Raw genomic sequence first — 10120 nt, forward strand, 5'->3', positions numbered from 1 at the left:
ACTCGCCTGCATCCGGCAGTATACCCGGCAGTCGTACGAGCACCATCCGGCTGCTACCGGCGACCATCCGGCTGCTACCGGCGACCATCCAGCCACTACACGGACACCACCCGGCCACTACCTGGTCGCCTACCGGACGCCATCCTACTGCCACCCGACAATCACCCGATCGCTACCCGTCACCACCAAAGCCCAGTCAGGTTTGTTTGCCATCAATTAATAAATCATTTAACCGTTGACCGTAGCGTTTGATAGAATCCCTTTGACGAAAACTCTCCCACGCCCGTACGCCTTGAGACTCGGAACTATCAGAGGCCGTGAGTGCCCACCCCGGGAGCTGTCGTAGGCTAGACCGGCTGCTTGGGGCTTTGGCAGGTCCTTATCCAGGTCCTACCGGTTCCAGGGCCTAAAAGTGTCTTATAACTTTCTCTTAGACGTCACTCTGATCAGAAGCGGCGTTTTAGTTGTACAATTTATTGAAAAATCACAATGGCCAAATTGTAGCTAAAATGTGAAGTATTACCCCTAACAAACAATTATGCAAAGTGTCATGCAAATTGGAGAAGTTCGAGTTTTAACGATTCGTCAATTGGCTCAAATACCTCTAGTTTAGTCTATAAAAAATGACGATGATAATTAGAAAAAGGAATTTGACCAAATTTTGCCAATTTTTGAAAGGTATATAGGTATATTATCTAAATTGATCCATTTTAAAAACTTGTTTGCTCCTTTGAACTACTTTGGCATAAGCGCCCATTTCCGTCATATCGAACAGAAACAACAAATATATTATCAATGATTTCATCGTGAATGAATAGGTACGATATATAAAGCTCGATGTATGCTCATCAACATCCAAAAATTAAAAGAGCGTCGTGAATTTGCAATGCTTTCATTCATAATCGACATCGCCCCGCAGAGAATTGATTTAATGGAACTCTTAACTTAACTTATCAAAATTAAACTTTACATAACATCACGGCATTTGCGACATAAACATTTACTAGTGTTTAAGATAATCATTGTGACAAAAACGGTCTACAAACATGATTGCCGACAAATAAATAATTAAATAGATAGTTGAGTTCAAAAGCTACAAAACAAAGTCGATAAGAGCGCATATTATGTCGTCCATTCTTCTAAAAAAAAAAGATGCGATCCTTGCGAATCCGTTTTTTTTTTCTGCCTTCATCCTTATGCGAAAGTGTATTCAATGTTGTTTCAATATGTTTAGCCAGAATTGAAACTTGCATGACGGAATTAGAAATCTAACGGTACATATGGAAAGGTAAATAAATTTAGAATTCATATTTTCTAGAAACATTCCATTTACTATTCAAACCCGTTCGAAAAGAGAGGTAAAGTGCTGGTTGGGCTTGGTATGACGGAAATTAGATTTTAACCACATCAAAACATTCAGAGAACACCGGATCGTAAAACAAATCCAAGCATTTAATTGATGGTGGAACGAATAACGTATGATAATTGCGCTGACTACCATAATTAATGCCAAAACTTCTCAACCTGGCTCCGAAAATGTCCAATTTACACGATTTTCTTCGTGCAAAACAACCAGCCAGCATGGACGGTCCTCATAACCATAAAGTGAGGAATTTTCAGCGTCCCATGTCAAAATACCAATCAATCACTTTAAGTGCGCACTTTTTCTGTCAGTAATCCCGTGTTTCTAATAAAAACTCCTAGTAGGTATAACTAGACAGCACCTGATCCAATCCACGCACGTAATACCACCAGGGAGCCCAGGCTAATCCAAGCAAATATAAATTCTTTTTACGATCATACTGCCGCATTGCCCGTCGGTTGTATCGTCAAGTTTTATCAAACTGCTCACTCCTCTCTGTGACCGTCCGACTACGTGATCTTACGAGGGAAAGTCACAGATAATCATAAAGTGAAGCACCTTCACCGAGACTTTTGTGATGTTTTATAGTATTGTTTTAATATTATTTTTTTCTCTTCAAAATGGCTCAGATTTCATCCGCATGTGATTAGCAACTCGTCTCTCCTAAACTGCTGCTGCCGGGTTTACGATCTGTCCACCGTCTGATGTACGACCTGTCCCGCCTAGACTGGGAGCTATTCCATCACTCACAAGCCACGTCTGCAGAACAAATTGAGATTGATTAGAATCTCATTTGAATGGCGGGGACTGATTTGCCGTGATTCATGAGATCTAAATGGTCCCCAAAATTGAACCAGAAGAAAAGGTTCGAACGTTTTCCGTCGGTTTTATTTTACGTTCAGAACATTCAAGTTTCACATCACTTCACGAGTTTCATTCACAAAAGACAAAACTCAAAACTTATGTAAACAATGTGTTAACTTCTTTCCTTCGATAAAAGAAAGCGCCGAGTCGTATTCCAACTAGAAAACAACATAGCGACGACGGTAGTCGCACGCAACCAGAGCCTGGTTTGATGGGAAGAACGAACCAGAGAGATCGTTTGCAGCGCTTACAAGGGGATTGTCGTCCCTTCGTCGACGAAGTTTATCGTTCAACTGCGGCGTATTCACACCATCGCATCGCATCCAAATCAGCTTCTTGATGGGGCTGTGTATTTTGGTGGGACTGGCGTTTATATCAAAACAAATGCAGCACCAATACTGGCGCGAACAGATCGTATCAACCAGATGACAACAACGAAAACACTTCGGCGGTCGTCTCTGTGACACGTCAGCGGGAATCGGTCGGGAAACTGTGTGGAAAAGTTTTCTGAATCAAACGCACCTCTCTCGTCGTGAGAGCTGAGTACCTCGTGCGAGTGTGTCTCGGAAAATGAGTGCCATCGGTTCATCGGTTCATCGACGTTCACCTGGGAATGAACTACCACGTTGTTGGCGTTTGGCTGTGTGTTTCGTTTTCCCCTTTCGACTAACACTAGCGCACGGAAGATAGTGGGCGGAGCAAGAAAGGGTGGATGTGGCTGTGTGAGTGCAAGGTGCGCGATAGTATTGAGGGGCATTATCGTGGGTGCTTTTTCCTTGTTTCTTCTTTTATGGCGGTGCGTTTCTTTACGATGTAACTTTCACCTAGTGTTGGTTTCTTGGTAATGGGTGGAAAGCTTTCTAGAATGTGAAAGGTATCCGGATGGAAATGAAGTTGCAAAAAAAGTTATTCCCTCGCATAGGGATAAGGCTCCGGCGAGATTCGAACTCACGATCTCCTGTTTACTAGACAGGCGCTTTAACCAACTAAGCCACGGCGCCGTTGTTGACGCTGGGGGTTTCGGAGTGGTAATGCTTATACAAAATGTGACTTGAAAGGATGAAGTTGATTTGCGCGTAGCTAGTGATTAATACCCGAAAGATTTAACTGCGCAGAATATCACAGAAGATGGTAACGACGGAATGAGTAATCTTTGGAGTGCGAAGTGCAAATATCGCCATCAGTATTTCTGATTCAGTACCTATATATAGAGAGAGGGAGATTCCATTAGTTTTATTAGGCATTGTTTTAAGAATCAACTAACGTCATCTTAGCTATTTAGTATTTAGATTGTCATTTTGAATAGTAGATGGTGTTCAATTTGCAATCCCCGAGATCGTATTTCAAGCATGGGGTTAACAATATTTTTCAACGCTCGTTTTCTTCAGTATTTATGCTTCACATCATCGAGCATAATCTTTTGGATAGATTTATGATTAATTTTCTTTGGAATAAGCGTTAGGAAGAATACGGTCTTCTTCTTCTCGGTCTCGTCGAGGAGGCGGCGGCGGCTGCTTGCTCTTGTCTGAAGAAAGTCGTTCTCCACCTTACGTTCGTTCATACCCATACCATACAAAAAGTTTCCCATACCGGGAATCGAACCCGGGCCTTCCGGGTGAGAGCCGGATATCCTAACCACTAGACAATATGGGACTTGTGTGATCTAACGAGTTGTAAACAAACTAAAAAATTAACCGTTAAAAGCTCTTCAGTCATTAAGTCAATATAATCGATATAACGTAACTTTTGCCTCGATATACCGTAATGTACCGACATCCGGACAGTTTTTAGAGATGATTATCAATGCCTACCATAGTCAAAATTGCTCGTTAATTTTAACATGACTTTATTTCATAGGTCAGAATCATCACACATGTCTATTATGTTGCAAAATAGACGTAATAATTAATTCAAAATTAAATGTCCAGATTAACGAATCCAGGACTGGTAGTGGGTATGTGATATAATAGTAATGACTTTAGTGACTAAAATAAAGAAAATAGTTACCAAATATATTTTGTTTTACCTAGTTCGTTTATTTGGAAGGCACGATCGCGTTAGCTTTACGGAGCCGATAGTTACCAAATATTGTGTGTGTATTCAATGTGACCCCCACCCGGGCAGTCGTAATATGGAAGAAATTTGCTTACAACAATCCTTGATGTAATAATTTAAAGCAAGTTTAGTCCGGGAGTTAGAAAGCGATAGCTCTACTGCAGATTCAGCAAACCCATTTCAGAATGCCTGCTAATTCGCGTCCGCTCTGAATAATGGTACTGTAAACACACTTCCAGATTTCGAAATCTGGCGCATATTTAGTAATTCAGTGTCTTCCCGTTTTTGTCAACAAGGTCAAAATAGAAATGTTGCCAAAATTGGGATTTTTTATTTTTCATTAGCGTTTTCCTCAATATGGTGATAATAATCATCATAAAGCTACATTTAGGAACCATTCAATAATTACGTAAGTATATTTTCGGGCATTTTCAACCCCCTCCCCTCCTTGTAAGATTTTCTTCATATTAGATTGACTTGTTTTATATGGAGCGTAAAAAAATGCCAAACCTTCCCTCCCCCCTAAGTGATTACGCAATTATTGAATGGCCCCTTAAATTATTGGTTTTGGAGTGCAGAAAAAAGATGGATCGTGGGGAATGCGAATAAAATACTGGTCAACTGCAGTGAACTGGTTGTGTGATTACATTGTTGACGACGCCTCGGCAAGTTCTAGAATACAATACAACTGGAACTTGACAAAGACGCAAATTTCGAGCTAGATGGATTGACCAGCAAAAATACGATCTGCTATTTCTCCGAAAATAACCTGATTGGCGATATGGAGTCATGGACCGAGTGGAATGGAGATGACTTCTATGTTCAGAATAGGCCAATCCTGTCTTAGTCTGAACATAATGTAAGGCTTCCAATAATTACGTCACACTAAAACTTAGGGAAAAGAATGTCCTCCGAGGGTTTGTCATATTTTTCCTATCATATTCATTACTTATCAGTGATTTCTTAACCCCTCCCTCTAGCGTGTGATAGAAATTTGTGGGCCGTCTCTAAATATGATTCAAGAATAAAAGATAAATCTACAAGTTTTAAGAAAGTTTTATTTCCATCACAAAAAACATGCTTTGTTAGCTGGTATGTATAACTCAAATGTTATTACAATAATGACAGGACAAGGTTTTGTTTAAATTGACAACAAATTATGTATCAACAGATTTCAGGAGCGCTGTTTCACAAAGTATCCGCAAATACAGAATGTCTGCCATTGGAAGCTTTGAATCCTCTGCCCATTCGATGACTTTGTCCAACCCAACTAACATTTTCAGCTTTATAAGCCAACTCTTGCAGCGTTGTGCTGTAAAGAAGCTGAAAAAAGGCTGCAGATGCAGCTACAAGCAGAAGCTAGAAAAATAGTTTTGGAGAGCGTTTACTCAACTTTTTCACAACCATTATTCAATTTGTCAGTCGCACTGAATAACAACAGCCAATAAACGCTAATGCCACTTTTATACACATGCTAATCAACTTTCAACTTGTTGCTGCAAAACAAAGCCAATACAGTGAATATGTTACTCATTTGATGACTTCTACACAACCAACCACTCTTGTTGAATAACATAAACCTCAAAAGTGTTTTTTCAACAACTACACAACCTGTACTCAGCTAATAAACTGTGTTAGCGCTACTTTGAAAGCATTTTTATAGTCAACTAGGTTTATTTTTAGACGTGTGCAGTTTCACAGCTTTAACTCTGCTCCTTTACAAAGCTGAAGTAACTAGTCGAGAAAAGTGATTTATGTGCACTATTATAAAGCTCTACTCAGCGTATTTGTTGAATAAGCGGATGTTGATTTTTTTACATCAGTTCAAAGTGTTGGCGTAGCACAGTTGGTAGTGTCAAGGTTTGCAATAATGCGGTCGTCTTGAGTTCGATTCTAGGTTTTCCGGTACAGGGTTAAATATTAATTTAATCACAGCAAAAAATAAGCTCAATAAAAATTCCCCCATCAAAAAATAGCGTAAACGACTTCAAGAGAAAGCTGCGTGTGGATAACCGGGAAAAAGTTGAGTATAAGCGCCTTTCTTTCAAAGTAAACACACAACTAAGAACAACAGTTGTGTATTAGTAGAAGCGTTAATGGGAAGTGCTTTAGTTGGGAAGTGCCTTTACAGCTTGAGTAACATTTATGGCTTCGGTTCATCAATTGTTTGATTGATTTGCGGTTGTTCGTGATCTTCGGTTGTGTTATCGTTCAGACTACAGAGTTATAACATGTTATAGCGCTATCTTGATGGTGGTCTCTGTGTTGCAATTATTTGACAACTGTTATAACATGTTATAAATCTCCAGTCTTGACAGCTCATCTTCGCTATCATCGATCGAGTCATCCCTAATGCCTCAGCAAATCAACTTTTCATCACCCAAGACTATGCATGCGTAACGTTCCTCGAGATGTTGTGGAGTTATCGGTGCAGATTGTTCCGATCGAACGTTGAATAGTTTTGATAACGGGATGTCAAACTCGTGCAGCAGCTGGTCCCCATCGATGATTGCCGAATAATTTTTTCATCTACACCTTCCCGTGTCTCGTGCAACCAACAACAGACATCATTTTGGCCAATCGTTCCTCGGCATCATCGTTCTTGACGTTTCCCATTTTTTTCCTCTGTTCGGGACCTAACATCACTGCGACCAGTAATTTGATCTATTGTAGGGTAAGTGATTCTGGTTGGACCTATCTAAAAACTGATGATGGTTGGACCTATTTTTTCAATCGCTAGTTTAGTCAATCTTCGCTATTTTTTTTTTTGTTTTTCAAAGATCACTTTACTATCATAAAAAACTCATTTTCTTCAATTTGCATAAGTGTTTTGTTGAAAAAACTTCAAAACGATTGAGTTTCAATGTGTTTTCAAAACAGTTCACTTTCCACGCATTAGCTCGTCATTATGCCTTACTTTCAAACATACAAAAAAGGAATACTTTTTACATTTATTTTTATTTTCATGCAGTAAAATACTGCTTTAAGGTCTAAACAACACGTTAGTACGCCATTTATCCATTGGTTTCACTAAAATGTTTGAATAATTGACGAAATTCGAATAGATAAATATGATCATGGTTGGACCTACGCATGATGATGGTTGGACCTATGTATTTCCTAAGACGGCCGCTAGGTGCGCTTCGGTTTGTCTACATCCTTCACGCGCAGCTGATTTGAAATTCGATTTCGTTTTGGCCGAGTGATCAGTTTCTTCGATTGAAAAAATGGCTAAAGAAAAGAGTTATACGGTCGAAAATCTTCAAGATGCTGTTCTTTTAGTAAGAAATAAATCACTTACCGCGTACCAGGCACAGAAAAGGTACAATATTCCGAAAACGACACTTCACGCAAAAATTAAGGGAAGCCACGGCAAGAAATATGGAAGGAATAGTGTTGAGTGTTGATTCGGAGAACCAGTTAGGGGATTGGGTTTGTATGCGCGCTGCTTCTGGCAGTCCCAAGACGACCAAAAAGATCTTGGAAGCTGCTAAAGACCTTGCGTCACTAGTTGGGCGTAAATTTAAAGGAGGAATTCCATCGTCAGGTTGGCTGAAAGGGTAACCACCGATTTCTGAACTACCACGAAAGCGCTGAAAGAATCTGTTAATATGAATTTACATTAAGCACTTCTCATACACCTTCTGTGTGTGAATTAACTTGAAAAAAATGTTAACAAACTAAAAATTGTTAACTGAAACTTATTTCCGAAAAAAAAAAACTCCTAGGAGAAAAAGAACTGTAAAACCGGAATTAAGTTCTGATATTCGGTCATTTTAAGCCCCTAAATTCCCCGGGGCACCCAGAACATGCCTGGAAGTGGCCAATGTGGTCCAAGGCACTCAATTTTGTTATTGATCTTGTTATCGAATTTGGAAGTAATGTGAAGTGTCGCATGATAGGTTTTATTCCTGCCATGTCAAAATTAGGTCCATGTTCCGTATACCCTGGAACTTGTTCCGGCCATATCTCCAAAACCAGTTGACCGATTCCAAAAATATTCCATTTCAATGGGACCACAATACCTATAGTTTGACGTTAAAAAATTTCCAAATCGGGTCAATGATTTCCGAGAAAATGAGCCATGATGAATAGCTAATGCGTGGAAAGTGAACTTTTTTAAAAACGAATTTAAACTCAAATTTCTTGATTTTTTTTAAATAGCAAATTCATAAAAAACTGTATAAAAAGGGTTTTTCCATGATACCAATAAGCTCTAAACAAAGTTTTTGAACAAATATGGGCTAAACTAGCATTCGCAAAAATAGGTCCAACCATCATCATTTTTTAGGTCCAACCAAGATTAGTATAGGTCCAACCAACATCATAATTCTTTGCTGAATAAAAACGTTTTATAAAATCATGTGTTCATAATATTTAACTTTTTATGTTATTATTAGAAACAAGAAAGGTAGATCTTTCCCCTAATCACGCATTTTTTATAATTATATGTTGAATTCATAAAAAAATACGACATGAATGTCGACGTCGTGTGAAACCGGCCTAAATAGGTCCAACCATCATCAGTTACCCTAGTATATTCCGTATCCTTAGTTTAGTGCATGCCGTAATCTAATTTTTTTTTACAAACTAGTTGAAAATGCTTCTAATATGCTTCTCCATGAAAACCGTAAAAAAAATTCAATTACATGTCTAAGATAATAATGGAAATGTAACTCAAAATCTTTAGAATATTATAAGATATGCAGTCAAGAAAACAAGCATTGCATTACATTTTACTGATCCGCTGGTTCTACAGCGAGCAATACACGTAACTGTTGCTAAAAGAACTTATGTTTCTATTTCACATGATTCCTGAATGTTATTTTCCAGTGAAAACCTGTCAAAACGTTAACTTTTACTAGGGTGCCCATATTGCCCCGTATCAGACCCCTTTCACTCTTTGGATTTTTTAGAGACAGATAACAGCGCCAAACGGTTTGTGACGAGACAACGTTGAACTGCAGCGTTGGAAGAAAACACGCACACCAACATCTATACATGTACGAACCCACACAACTGAGCGGACGGTACACCGCAAATCTAAACACGAAGCGGTGTCATCACTCATCGTCGTCATTCAGCTTCGGCTACTTCCGTTTGCGTTTGCTGCTACTTGCTACTTGCTACTTCCTACGTTATAAAATAGGAAAGTAATGATAATTCCAATGTAATTTTAGAATAGAATGCGTGCTGCGTTGGCCAAAGAAGACGGCATATTTTATTACGTTTAGCAATGATTTCGATACGTTGCATTTCCAGTGACTGGGGTGTTGAAATAACTCTTTAGAGAAAGTGAATGCTTTTCCCATGTTTACTTCTATGCTTATTAAGATTCTTTAGAGCACCAGCTCCGCAAATCATCAATTACTATTAGAGATTTGCATCTTACTGATACCGGTGGTATATTGGAAACTCTTTCGCTCGAAAGCAAAACATATTACAAGCACATCATGATGCGCGCTTGGATGTGTGATTGTTTTCTCAGTTGTTTCTGTTGCGTATAAAGTGGTAATGATTGAAAATCGGAACAATCACAAACAAGTAAGAATCTTGCTATCGCAATATAATGATTATGACTTCGAGGATGATATCATCCTCTTTCCTCGGCTGATCATCATGCTGACACCTGTCAGTTATTGAGCCCAGGTGGTGAAGTTGGTGGGGAACTCCCAACAGTTTCTATGTGCACTCAACAGATGGCACTGTGATCACATACGGGTGGTAATTATATGCCTTGTATGAGGAATCGATTAGTGGGATAGCTTGTTAATTAGATATCTTTGGCCGTATGGTTGTTGATCGGAGCAAAAACTGAAATTTTTCAAACATAATAAT

General features: G+C 39.1%; 2 non-coding genes across 2 annotated transcripts; both read right to left on the reverse strand.

Annotated features, from left to right (window-relative positions):
• Positions 1-3154: 3154 nt before the first annotated feature.
• Positions 3155-3228, reverse strand: TRNAT-AGU (transfer RNA threonine (anticodon AGU)). The gene has a single exon. It is a non-coding gene; the product is annotated as a tRNA-Thr (tRNA).
• Positions 3229-3808: 580 nt separating this feature from the next.
• Positions 3809-3880, reverse strand: TRNAE-CUC (transfer RNA glutamic acid (anticodon CUC)). Its single transcript has one exon. It is a non-coding gene; the product is annotated as a tRNA-Glu (tRNA).
• Positions 3881-10120: the final 6240 nt, after the last annotated feature.

The sequence above is a fragment of the Ochlerotatus camptorhynchus genome, unplaced genomic scaffold (assembly GCF_037179485.1).
Source record: "Ochlerotatus camptorhynchus isolate MF236.1 unplaced genomic scaffold, CSIRO-AGI_Acam_v1.1 ptg000345l, whole genome shotgun sequence".
NCBI lineage: Eukaryota > Metazoa > Arthropoda > Insecta > Diptera > Culicidae > Ochlerotatus > Ochlerotatus camptorhynchus.